This window comes from Rhipicephalus microplus, unplaced genomic scaffold (assembly GCF_043290135.1).
Source record: "Rhipicephalus microplus isolate Deutch F79 unplaced genomic scaffold, USDA_Rmic scaffold_13, whole genome shotgun sequence".
Classification (NCBI taxonomy): Eukaryota; Metazoa; Arthropoda; class Arachnida; order Ixodida; family Ixodidae; genus Rhipicephalus; species Rhipicephalus microplus.
The window spans coordinates 27851230-27864678 of NW_027464586.1; the positions used below are offsets into that span (position 1 = coordinate 27851230).

Genomic DNA, 13449 nt, shown 5'->3' on the forward strand with positions numbered 1-13449 from the left:
AACGTCGCAGAGGCCGAGCACATTTCGGGAAGGGGTAGGGCTACCTCTCAATAGCTCCATGGAAGGAGCGCTAGAACGTCATTGGGAAGATGGCAGCGAATGCCATGAAGGCTCTGATATAGTGGCCACTGATTGTTTTGTACCGACAGAGGTAGCAGCAGGCACCACGTCAATGGTCCTAGACCATACGTATATCTCACTCAGAGAGAGAGGGGATTCTAGTTCACAGGATAGCGTAACTGCTATTTGTCCGAGAAAACACGATGGGAGTGCTGAAGCACTCTTCAAAATAAACAGTATCGAATCGGAGGTGGGCTCGATGGTAGGTATGGAGAATGCCAGACAGGGTCTTGAACCTGAGAACGTGATTGGTTTTGAACCTATAATTAAGTCCACTCAAGATGAGCTGTATAATGACCGAGCACAACGGCATCCCTTCTCAAGAATCCAGGAACCTCACACGCTTGTCGGAGCGTTTGGGCTTGCTGAGGGCACCCCGAGCTTGTGTTCATTAGATGGTGAACTAAAAGAAAGCATTTGTGTGAGAGATTGTGGCATTTGGACATTCGTGTCTCAGTGCGTTTCGTGTCGACGCCGACGGCTCGAGACCGCGCCCTGTTCCTCTGTGACCGGTAAGCGTTCATGTGGCCGGCGGGGGCGCAGACACGCGTTTCAGCGAAAGTGCATAAAAGCATGTTTGCCACAGTTACTTTCGAAACGTGCGAGAAGGGCAGTGCGTCTGGTTTGGGACGCGATAACCTGAGTGTAGGGTTGGAAAACCGGTAGCTCTTTCTGGACTTCGACTTTTAGATGCGGACACAAGTAGCTTTGTCCATAGTCGATTTTGTAGTAAAAAGGTTTATTCCGGGTTTCAGAACTTTTAAATGCAATTGGGTGAATCTAAAGTTTAAGTGTGGACATTTGGACGATGTAGCGAACTGTAGCCCGGTGATGTGTTGAACTGCGTGGTGCAAATATGTGGTTTAATTGTGACGTAGTGCAGAACGCGCACTCATCGGCAGTTTTTTTTTTTCTAAAAAAAAAAAAAACTTGAATAAAAGGGGGGCGTATGTGATGTGTGGTGCGCGTTCAAAGTGCGCGCCTTCGAAAAGTGCGCGTCACGGGAAAAAAAAAACAAAAGGAGAAATACCAGAGTGCACGTGCGGTGCTGCTTAAACAAGAATGACGACGTTAAAGAGCGTCAAGCACGAGGATGCGTGGCAGGACGTGAAGTAAACAAAAGGTAAAACATCCAATGGGCAGCGAACACGGAGATTTCAAGGCCCAATGGCTTGACACCACGAAACAGCAGTATCTCCAATGAGAACGAGACAAGTGGGCCAGAGCTGAAGCAGGAGCCTGGGGGGACGAGAGCAAGGGGAATTCGAGGCAGGCAGTGCAAGCGGAAGGTCGTCACCGGACCGGGCGCTGAAGATGGGCCGTTGGGTTCCGGACCCGAGCCTACAGGACTTCCACCGGCCGGGGCCTCCTGCTGTCGGGTTCCCGCTCCAAAGGACCGTGGCCATCCGGTCCTGAACTCCTTTCCAGGGCCTGCGGACTTTGGTTCCGGCAGGCGAGCTACAGCCGTCGGGCTCCGGGCCCGAGCTGTGCGCCCAGCTGCTTGACTAGGTCGACCCTAGTTCCCGGACGCGTCGCCACCAGCCTGCGTTCTCCCGTCTCCGACGTGTCCACGCTCCTCAAGCCGAAACCATCACGATTTGGTAGGGCTTTTCGACGTGTCGCCAGCAGCCAGCGTTCCCTCGTCCTCGTCCAGCCCACGCATTGACGCAGGAGTCACGGCGTTCCGGTTTCTCATCACCGCCGAAAACCAACTTGTGGGTGAGACTGCACCGATACTCTTGCGCTACTCCCATCACTCAGCCCCTTTCGAACGTTAGGTTTAGTTACTGACTTTGAACGTTCTTGTTGGGTGTTTACAGATGTGTTTCGTCATGTCCAGTCAACTGTTTATTAAGTGTTTTGTTTTGTGAGGAATCTTTGCCTTTTTACTTTTCAATTAAACTTTTTGTGTGTTTCTTGGAAACCGAACGGCTTTGTCCTTATTAGAAAAACTCTCTGAGGCTCAGCCCGGGAGAAAAACAAATCAGCAACAAGAACCCGCATCACAATGCCACACTCATGGGTCGCTCGCGGCTTTTTCGCTAGGTTCACATATGCCAAATTTGGTATTACGTGACGTCAATGAATGAGGAAGGTATGTGACTGGTGCAAACATGATAATAATGAGATGGGTGTCATTTGAGAACATGACTACATAACAGAGTCAAGGCGCCAATACATTTCAACGTGACGCGGTGCGCGTGCTCGCCAGCGTTCATTTCATTGCATCACGCTGGCGTAGACTCCAGACGCCAGTCCTGCTATATACTCGCAGGCACGCGCCGCGCTGCGTTGCTTTGACGCATGAGCGTTGCAGCGCGTCCAGCGCCTCTCTGTCACGAAAAGAGTTAGACGCAGTGTTGTCCTGGTAACTCGTAAGCTCCAAATGCAGCATGTGGCATTTTGCGCCAATGGCCGCCGGGCTGCACCGACGGACGCTGGTCGCATCTGGCGTCAGGCTATTGAATGCTTGGTTTCGCTAACGTAGCGTCACTGTGACCAGCGTGCGCACGCGTCAACGCTACATTGCAGTATTTGGGGTCCTTCATGATGCGCTCGCGGCCGTTTTGCTAGCTTCGCGTATACCAAATTGGGCGTTACGTGACGTCAATGGGTGACGAAATACATGACTGGTGCAAACTTGATAATCCTGACACGCGTGTCATGTAAGAACGGGACAACATACCGCGCTCATACTGTGCTCACGGGCGTTTATCTTGCTCCACAAATACTAAATTTAATATCACGGGACATGAATAGTTGACGAAGGCAAACGACCCATCTAAACATGGTAATCATGGCACGGAAGTCATGTGTACGGCATTCATTTACCTCCACCTCGTAATGTTGTGCTGATTTTAAAGTGACATATCAACCTTTCCCATTCGTGTTTCGCATATCATCAATTCCCACTGTACCTGAGATCTGCCCATTTTTATCTATCTATCTATCTATCTATCTATCTATCTATCTATCTATCTATCTATCTATTTTATGCTTCACAAGACATTGCAAAACTCGTACGGCATGGTATGACTCATGATATGTGTGTTATGTAAAATGTGACTAAGTGCTAAACTCAGCACGCTCGTGGCCATTTCGCTAGCTTCACATATACAAGATTTGGTGTTACGTGTCGTGAATATGTGACGAATTTCTATAACGTAGGCGAACTTGATAATCATCACATGCGCCTCATATAAGAATAAGATTATATACAACTCTCATGATGCGCTCGCGGCCGATCCGCTACCTTTACATATACCAAAGTTGATATTCCGTCGGCTGAATAGACAATGAAAGTAAATGACACGTCTGAACATGATAATCATGACATGCGTGTCTCATGTGAAACATGACTACACGGTAGGCTCATAGAGTACTCGCGGCCGTTCCGCTTGCTTCACGTATAGCAAATTTGGTATTACGTGCCGTGAATAGACTATGAACGCAAATGTCAAGTGCAAGCATAATAATCTTGACATGCAAGCCATGTACGGGATATTTATGTTTACCTCGTATAACGCTGCGTTGATTTTAAGGTGACAACTCAACCTTCCTAAGTCGTGCTTTGCATATCATTGGTTCCCACTGTACATAGGATGTTCCTTTTTTTTCTTTTTTTGCGGAAGGTCGATAATTTTTCGGTTTCTTTTGGCGTTTTGATGGTAAGATAACTTGTACCTTATGAATATTTTTGGTAAGCTGTATACTTGTTGTACCTTGAATGAACTTTTAGGGGCGAGATTACGCGTGAGTGCTTCTTTACTTTTCCAGACCCTGGTACGCACTGTGCCTCACTTTCGTCTCTCCTAATTAAGCGCTACCAACTGACCCAAACGGCTGTTTCGGTACTATATGTCACCCGTCATGCTTTCTATTTGGTCACCAAGATATAAAACATCAGTTTTCTGTACGTAGAAGTCCTTATTATCTATAAGAACTTGTTAGAAAATCAAATAAACGCCGTACATAGTCATTGTGGTCAGGGATTCTTTTACTTGCGACGCTTTTTCTCTACCAGACGCAATCCTTCAAGCACTGGACTGCATCAGGTTTGTTGTTGCTTCTAGCAAAGCGGGGCTGTGTGCTTCCACAATCCTCCTTTTGCTTTGATTAATATTTCGTACTGATTCTTGCGTTTCATTTGAAGTTCATTATTCCCTTATAATAAAATGCCTTCTTATTGCACGGTCAACATATTTGCACTGGCTACCATTTTATGCAATTACATTTCAGTAAGTGATCTCTGCATTTGCCCTAGTTGGTGCTGAATGCAATGTGAGGGTGCCCGCAAATTAGAAAATTTAGTTTCAGGAGTGTGCTGGCACAACGTATCGCAGCTGAAATAGCCTGCGGGGTTTAATTCTGTTAATATTCGTATATCATCTGCAAAATATCAGTAGCGAAGGTAGATTGAAAGGTATTTTCTAAATTTTTGAAGCTTGCGGGAGCTCTCGACTTCATTGTGTCATTTACACCATCAAAGGGAACCCTTTGGGAACCCCTACTTCCTTCCTATCACGACGCTACAGTCAAGTTGTGATGACGTCGTAGGCGCAATTTTTTTGCCGCGTTTGTTCCTGCAGTATTTACTTCTTGAGACTGGTCTTGAGTACGTGCTGGTGGCGCACGCTGTGAATTTTCTCTTTAGTGACAGTGCAGTTCCGTTTCCTACTCGAAAGTAATTCTTGATGCAGACTGTGCGGGAGTGTTTCACAGGTTTGTCTCCCGACGAGGTCAAAAGCTGCACACGCTAGGTGGAAATAGCCGCACCCGCAGACTTCTCGTTTCTGAAGCTTTCTAAAACCAAAACTGATACTCGTGGTTAATGTAGGGCCTGTGAGTAATTATCTGTCACATGATGAGGCAAACGATGAGTCGTATCATTACTAAGAGGCCCCCGGCCACACATGGCAGCAGACAAACGTGAGGTCTAAGTTTTTGCGTCAGTAGTTCTATAAAGACACGCCACAATATTTGGGTTTGAATGCATGCAATGATCCTTAGGACGCCTTGGGTATGTGCTGGGCTGCCCTTCAATGATGAAGAATCCAAGGATGCGCGTTTGTCATTCCTTGGCTAGGAATTCTCTTTGAGCTTCAGCTAGGTATGCTGGACCTGCTGCAACAGCTCCCACAGTGTCCATGTTTTAGTGTTAACAGCAGTTAGAAATAGCTCCAACTAACAGCTGCGAAGGAACACAACTGCGGGGAAAAATGAAGCATAACTTGTAGTCGAGTATTACATGACACGCATGTTTCGAGTATCAAGTTTGGACGTCTTAATTATCTTCATCGTCCGCTCGTGCCATGGAATTCCAAATTTCGCTTATATGAAGCTGGAAAGCAACCAAGTGTTTTATTATGAGCGAAGTAAGTAGGCATATTCTTACGTTACACGCATGTCATGAATATCATGTTTGCACCAACCATATACCTTTGTCGTTCATTTCCGTCACGTAAAACCCAATTCGGTATATATGAAGCAACCGAAATGGCCGCGAGCTCATCATGAGCGTGGCATGTAGTTGTGTTCTTACATGACACGTATGCCATGATTATCATGCTTTCACCGGTAATACAGCTTGACGTCACGTAATACAAAATTTTGTATATGTGAAGCTACCCAAATGGGCGCAAGGGCGCTATGAGCGTAGCATGTAGCCATGTGTTACATAGCACGCATATCAAGATTATCATGTTTGGACGTGTCATTTAGCTTCACTCTCTGTTCATCCCAAGGAATACCAACTTGGGTATATCTCAAGCTAGTGAAACGGCCGCGAGCTCATCAAAAGCGTGGAATGTAGTCATGTTGCTACATAGCTGACATATCAGCGATCAGATGACAACAAAAAATGGGTGGTCTGTCTGCTGCGCCAGCTGTCTTTCGTCTTAGTCGATGCTATACGCGTCAGTGTCAAAATGCATTCTAAATACACACACCTCGTGTCATTTTTACGCAATATGTTTGTGATGGAGGTGTGGGGCACTTCCCTGTTATGATCACCGAGCTGCACAATGGCCCTGTCATCAGAGGTCCAACCATGTCACAGGTTGAACAACTATCGTCTTCACCATCTTCATTTCCGTGACTTCTACCTACGTCGTACTACCTGCTGCTCACGATCTCGGTGTATATTCCGGTCAGGATGGCGTTGGCTTCGACAAATGGAGCAACTGCTACGAACGAGTCAGAGCAAGCTATATGTGGGACCTGAGTTTTATGCTTGCCATTGTGCTTTTCTACCTCAAAGGCCCACCGCGGGTGTGGTTCGAGACGCACGAAGTGGAGATTACAAGCTGGGACTCCTTTAAAGAGAAGATGCGCTACCTCTTTGGTAACACCATTGGACGGCAGGTCACTGAGCGCAATCAGCTGAGGGCGCGTGTACAGATGTCAACAGAGTCGTACGTCATGTACATTTACGACGTCATCGCCGTATGCCACCAGACTGACGAGCACATGCGTGAGTCTGAGAAAGTGACCCGTGTGCTGAAAGACATCGCAGACAATGCGTTTGATTTCTATTAAATAACAACGTTGCCACCATCGACACCATCGTTATAAAGTGTCGGTGGTTTGAAGAAGCCAAAAACCGCCGTATCAGTCAGTGATTCACCGGACTTCCAACAAGGCCGCAACGTCATCGTGTGAAGTCCCCCACGAGTCACCAACGTATGACAACGTCACGCGCATTATTTGTCGGAAAATTGACGCCACCTGTCCAGCTCCTCTTCAGCCCCCCGTTTTCTCAACGCTTGTTTCTGACCACCAACAGCCGTCGGGGGGTTCATGCAAGCTGTCATAAGGCAGGAGTTTGCGAACCTCGGCCTTCCATCAGCGAGTCAATTGAATCACCCCGAATTCCCGCCTTAATCTTCAGGACACGCTCGCTGTTCACCTTCTACAATGCCCTTTCACAACCCTTCGAAATGGCGAACGCCCGACTACCGGCCTCTATTTTTCCTGCCAGCCGCCAGGGCACATTTCTCTCTATTGCCGCCACCGTTGGTCAATCGAACTACGTCATGCCTCAACCCCTGCTTACATGCAGCTTACCACCCCTCGACGTTGAGCTGCTGCACCCTACAATTTTTAGTTAGAAGGGCCAGAGTAAGGGCTAGTTGGTTGTACATGATTGGCACTGACAGCGCGCTAGAATTGAACACTAAATACACACTGTAGCACAAGTGTGACACACACGAGCGCTCGTGTCGTACTTGTGCTACAGTGTGTCTTTTATTTTTCAATTCTAGCTCATTGTGAGTGTCAACCATCGACACTTTTTATTCGTCATCATCTTACGAGCCTCCCAATGATGCCCCTTTGTTTGGTAGTCAGTATACTCCCGCTTTGTCCGAGAGAAGACAAAGCAATTTTCAGCTGCCTTTTATGATTTAATGTTAATTCCGGGCCGCGTGTTGTGCTATAACATTTCGCTCGCGTGTTGTCGGGAGTCTTTACTACCGATCCGCTGTGCTTTGTGAGCATGCTCAAAAAGTGTTGCAGGGTCCCTTTAAATGACCGTTCTTCTCATACCTTCAGCCTTGATTTACCACTCTATGCTCAGTGCTCTGCAAAGTCCAGAAGCTACTTGGACCTAACCCCTGTCGTTCGCCTGCCACCTCGAGCCGTCACGTACATTTCTTTACCATCAGCCCCATCCCGTCCTTGACGATGATTACAGCGCTACACCGGTTACTGACGTTCGGCTGACGCGCAGTGTTACTGTGCTTCATAGCATCGCGACCGTAGTGGATAACTGTGTAGTCGTTCCGCTCCTTAATTTTGGCTTCACCCCTTAAGTGTTGCCCTGCGAAATGTCTCTAGCCCAAGTAACTGCCATACCAGACGACAATATCAGCGTTGTAGCTGTATCTGTTCCTGATAAAAGCATGATCTCACGGTCACCCAGCCCGGATGACGCTAATTTTTGGAACATGATTGAATCGGACCATTCGCCCTAACCAGGCCGACACTCTCTGCCAGGTTTTGAATTCATACAGGGACATTTTCGACATCCACGTTCGTCTTTTGAGTCAGACTATGACTGTCACTCAGTGAATCAACACTGGTTATTCTGTGACCATTCATCTATGACCGTACCGCATGTCAGCGTCTGAGCGAGAAGTAATTGAAAAATAAGTGGACATAATGCTTACGAAAAACATATTCGAATCAATATTGAGCCCTTGGACATGTCCTGTGGTATTATTAAGCAAGAAAGATGGCTCAAGGCATTTTTGCATTGATTATCGCCACCTCAACAAAATTACAAAAAAAGACGTTTACCCTCTACCACACATTCACACGGCCCTCGATTGCCTCCATGGCACCACCTTCTTTTCGTGAAGCGTGGAAACTTGAGCAAGGTGGAAGGAGATAAATGAATTAAGGAACAGCGCAACCTAGAAGTACATACTGCGTAACTACATCTAGGTTGCGCTGATCCTACATTCACTTCTTTTCATCTATCGATCTCTAATCTGGCTACTGAAAAATTGCTGTAGATGACTGGTATGGAAAGAAAACCGCCTCTATTACGGCTAGTGCTCTTTACCATTTCAAGGTCATGCCCTTAAACGGGGCAATAAACTGGGCAATGACCATGTAACGGTGTAGGCAAGTCGACTATTTTCAAAGTCTGAACACAATTTCTCTATAAGTAAACTATAATGTCTTAGTATACTTTTGTCTGGTAGGTTTCGAAATTCTTTTCTTACCTGTAGGGCGGCCCTTTCCATGTCATCACAGATCATGACGCGCGATGCTGGCTTTCTTCTCTGAAAAGCCCCACCGGGCAACTTGGCCGTTGCCCGTTACGCCTACAGGAATATCCCTAAACGGTTGCTTACAAGTCTGAACGCCGATTGATTTTCCCGCTACCCTGTTGATCAGCCGACTAATCAGTCATCCAGCCTGGCTAGCCTTAGCTTCGTGTCTATGTGTCGGTTTCTTTAGGTTGGTAATGAACAATGTCGTCATTTTTCATTACTACAGCTCACTGACCGTCTCGAATCTGCCCTGAACGACGCGTTGCTCACGTACGCGCCTTCCTGAGTGGCACGCTGTATCATCGTAGCCTCCAGCCAGATGGCCCTGAGCTTTTTCCCGTCGTGTCGAATCATTTGCGTTAAACTGTGCCGCATGAGCTTCACGATGAACCAACTGCTGGCCATCTTTGTGTATCTCGCACGTACGACCGTGTTCGTCACCGCTTCCTAAGCCTGTTTCACATGCGAGCGACCGAGCGGTGGTGGTTGCGGTGATGAGTGGCGGAAGGACGCGCTGACGCGCGTTCGTTTCACATGCGCCGCTGCTACCGCTGCTGTTGCGCGACGCCCGCCGCTCTGGAGAGCAGTGTTGTCCGCTATCTAAAAGCCGCGCTCTCCTCGAAGTGTCCTTCCTTTCGCCACCGTGTGCTGCTACGTTCATCATCAATAGCTGCTCGACTTTTACGCATCTGTACACTGATTGAACTAAGTGTAACATGAACCCTATAACAAATAAGCAACGTTTGCAGTTGCTTTCTTGTTTTTTTTTTTTGCTTTTTACGTTTGCTTTTTTGCGCGCTCATAAAACTGACCTTGGAGAAGCAAATAAAAGAACTTGCTGGTATGGTTATATTAGACAGCTGTTCCAGCTAGGTGAATGCTTAAGAACTGCAAGCGTGTTTTGCGCAGCCCTTCTCATGTTTCTCCGATTCATTGCTCTTGCTTTCAGCTATTTACCTTTGGGAATCCGAACGAGGTTTCTGTCAGCCCCATACCTGTTCGCTCGAGTAAAAATAAAATTTTAGATGAAAGCTTTCAGTGGTAAGCTTCGGCCGTGCTTGTGGTCACCCTGTGGCATATGCAAACACACCCTTTATCGGGATTTTCCGTATGGTGTACATTTATTCCCCGAATTTCCCGGTGCCCGAATTTGCATGCTTCCACCATAAATAGTAAGCTTAGGTTTTTCAATGATGCAGTAAAGCACCCCAGGAAGAGTTTCACCAACGGCAGGAAGCATGGTATACGTGAGACGCTCGTTTTTCCGGTTCTTTGGCTGCTGTATATACACTTGTGCGTGGCCCAGGTCAAGAACTACGCAGCGAGTCTTGCTTTAGCGGAAATGTGTGTTCATAAATGATGTGGTGGTGAGCAAGAAAGCCGAAGTATCACATCATTTCACGCAACAAACTTTTTGCTTCGTGCCCCCTCTTTGTTGAGTCACATCGCGAAATTCCTTTTAGGGACCTCTGTGGAATGCTACTTCTCAAGTCGACTGCCGTAGCACCCACCCTTGCTCTCTCGTTCGTATGAACCCTTTCTTCTATGAACCGTCATCAAAATTCATCGTTGCTTGAACCAGCAACATTTGCTGCGACACAGTGTATGGCGTGTCATGTGGTTCCTCTACGTGGGAGTAACATTCTATGAAAATGCAAAAGGAAAGTAGTACTAATAATGTTCAAATAAAAAAGGTACTGCACACGATTGTCACTCCGGTAGAAGCATCGCCGAGAGCAACAAAATAAAAACAGTTCCACATCGACATCACCAGTGAACATGGCCAGTTCAAGCGACCCCTTTTACTTTACAAAACCATGATAATTCTTAAGGAGCTCGGCTATTTTTTCCCGAAGATTGCTCTTGCAATGCTTCTCCCGAAAATCCTCCATCTTGATGTTCCAAAAAAGAGGTCGTTTCACAACATCTGCAATTAGCAACTTGTTGAAAGCAGCGCGAGATATTTGTGAGCTGGGAGAGGACAGATGTCGCCTGCTACTCAGTCGGGGCGAGTTCTGTGAAGCGAGTTCCCGCAGCGCGCGCGTTCACTCTTCGACTCGACCCCTGGTATCACGTGCGAAACGACGTCACTAGTCGCTCTGCCGCTTCTGCTGTGAGCGAATTTTCCCAACTTGTGCGAATTTCACTAAAGTGAACAGTAGTCGCAATAGAAATCTCTTTTGGCCTCGCGCGGCGGCTTACGCTCCGTTCTTGGAGCAAAATCACTCGCATGTGTAACAAATTTTACGGCGCAGTCTCGACAGGTTTGTTCGCCATCACGTGTCCTCCTGCGATAAATGCCAACGTAGGAAACAACCTACAGCGCCCCCCGCTGCACTTCTTCAACCAATATCCAGCTCAACCGAACCTTTCTTCCGTGTTGGTATAGATATTCTCGGTCCTTTTCCTAAGTCGAATTCGGGCAACAAGTGGGTAGGCGTTGCTACAGATTATGCGTCTTTGTATGCCATCACTCGAGCACTTCCCTCCAGCTTCGCGCTACTGACGTTGTGGACTTTTTGCTCTACGATATCATCCTACACCGTGGCGCTCCTCGCCAATTGCCACGGATAGCAGCCGCGCATTTTCTTTCTGAGTAATTGACGATCCTCTGCGCTCTTCCTCGGCGCAGCACAAGTTAACCACTTCCTATCTTTCCCAAACAAATGCCCCTGCCGAACGCCCCTATTTCCCCTCACGGACATGTTCACGGAGTATGTGTCCTCCGACAAACCTGACTGCGACCTGGCGTTACCTCACGTGACCTTCTCGTACAATTCATTGCGCCAAGACACCACTGGGAATTCACCCTTTTATTTGCTCGATGGTCGTGACTCGACAATACCAGTCAAAACCCTATTCCAGCCACTACAACATTGTCCACTGAATATGCACGTGACGCTATTACTCGTGCCGACCCCGCACGTAAGACTTGCGGCTTCGCAAGCCACCCAGAAAGTCAACCACGACAGTCGGCATGTCGACATTTGCTTCTCATCCGGTTCTATCGTTGTCCTGTGGTGCCCAGTTCTTCAATTTGGCTTATCAGAGCAATTTTTGTCTCGGCACAAGGGTCTTTACTACATCGTGCCCCAGTCAACCGACGTCACTCATCAGATCATTCCGGCATCATTCTTTGCCTGCAATCACACCCTGTGATGTCGTGCATGTCAGCAGGCTAAATGCCTACCGTCTACTTTCTGAATACCGTGTACTTAATAATGTGCACCGAGACGGCACTTTTACCACTGAGGGGTAGTGCTACGTAGCTGACATATCAGCGATCAGGGGACGACAACGAGAAATGGGTGGTCTGTCCGCTGACCGTGCTGTCCTTTATCTTAGTGTATGCTCTACACATCAGTGTCAATATAAATTCTAAATCGACATGCCTCGTGTCTTTATTACGCAACAACATACCCAATACCTGACAACAATACCTGACACGCATGTCATTATTATAATGTTTGCACCAATCGTATACCTTCGTCATCCGTTTACGTCACGTAGCACCAAACTCAATATATGTGAAGCTAGCGAAACGATCACGAGCGCATTTTGAGCGTAATATGCAGTCATGTTCCTGCATAGGATCCATGTCATAATTATTATGTTTTCACCAGTTATATACCGGCGTCATCAATTTCTGTCACGTAACACAAATTTGGTATATGTGAAGCTAGCGAAACTGAAGTGAGACGCTGTGAGCGTAGCATGTAGTCATGTCTTATATGACACACTTGTCATGGTTACAATGTTTGCACGTGTAATTTATTTTCGTCCATTCACGTCACGGAACACGAACTTTGATATAAGCTGGAGAAACGGCCGCGAGCGCATCATGTTCATACATTATACGCATGGCATAATTACCACGGTTGCAGCAGTCATATACCTTCACCACTCATTCACGTCAAGTTACATCAATTTTGGTGTAACGCTCAATATTCACCAGCACTTGTGTAGACGCTGGTGCGCCTCAACACTTCTTTGTTGATCGGCGGCCAACGCTTTGTTCACCGCTATCAGTGTTCAGGTATTGCTGTACTCTGAACTTCAGTTTCCTGGCCACAAGTTTAACAGAATATACAGCTTCATCCAAGCATCGAGTCTGCTCCGTTAGTCCAAGTCTCGACTTTGTTACCATATCATCGAACATCAAAAACACAATTTCGTTTTCAATCATATGTAAATGAAAGCTGGCCTGACTTATTTTCGCTTCTGTCATCAAGTTTTCATATTGATTCTCTGCCATGTTTTTTTTGCAGCTCAGTGCTTCAGCTTGCTGTTGTGTAATTTCATCAGTGTGTTCATAACCCTTTTTAACAGTGCTTGGAAGGTAGGGCTGTTTTGTGGCAGTTGACAGTCTCTATTCCTACCATCCCTTGATATGGAGGCTTCCGACAGACAAAAAAAATGATATAAAGTTTACATAAAATAATTAAAATACAGCGTACTTTCATTTTCTAAAAATATATCAGATGATATGAGCTCCAACATTGCTACAGTCTTGCCAGTAAGTGAATACCAAGGAATAGAAAGCAGACGC

The 13449-nt window shown here is 46.8% G+C and overlaps 1 protein-coding gene across 4 annotated transcripts in view; it reads left to right on the plus strand.

Annotated features, from left to right (window-relative positions):
* Positions 1–13449, plus strand: part of LOC119165924 (ATP-binding cassette sub-family C member 2) — a 1429043-nt gene that overhangs the window by 615730 nt on the left and 799864 nt on the right. The window lies entirely within an intron of this gene.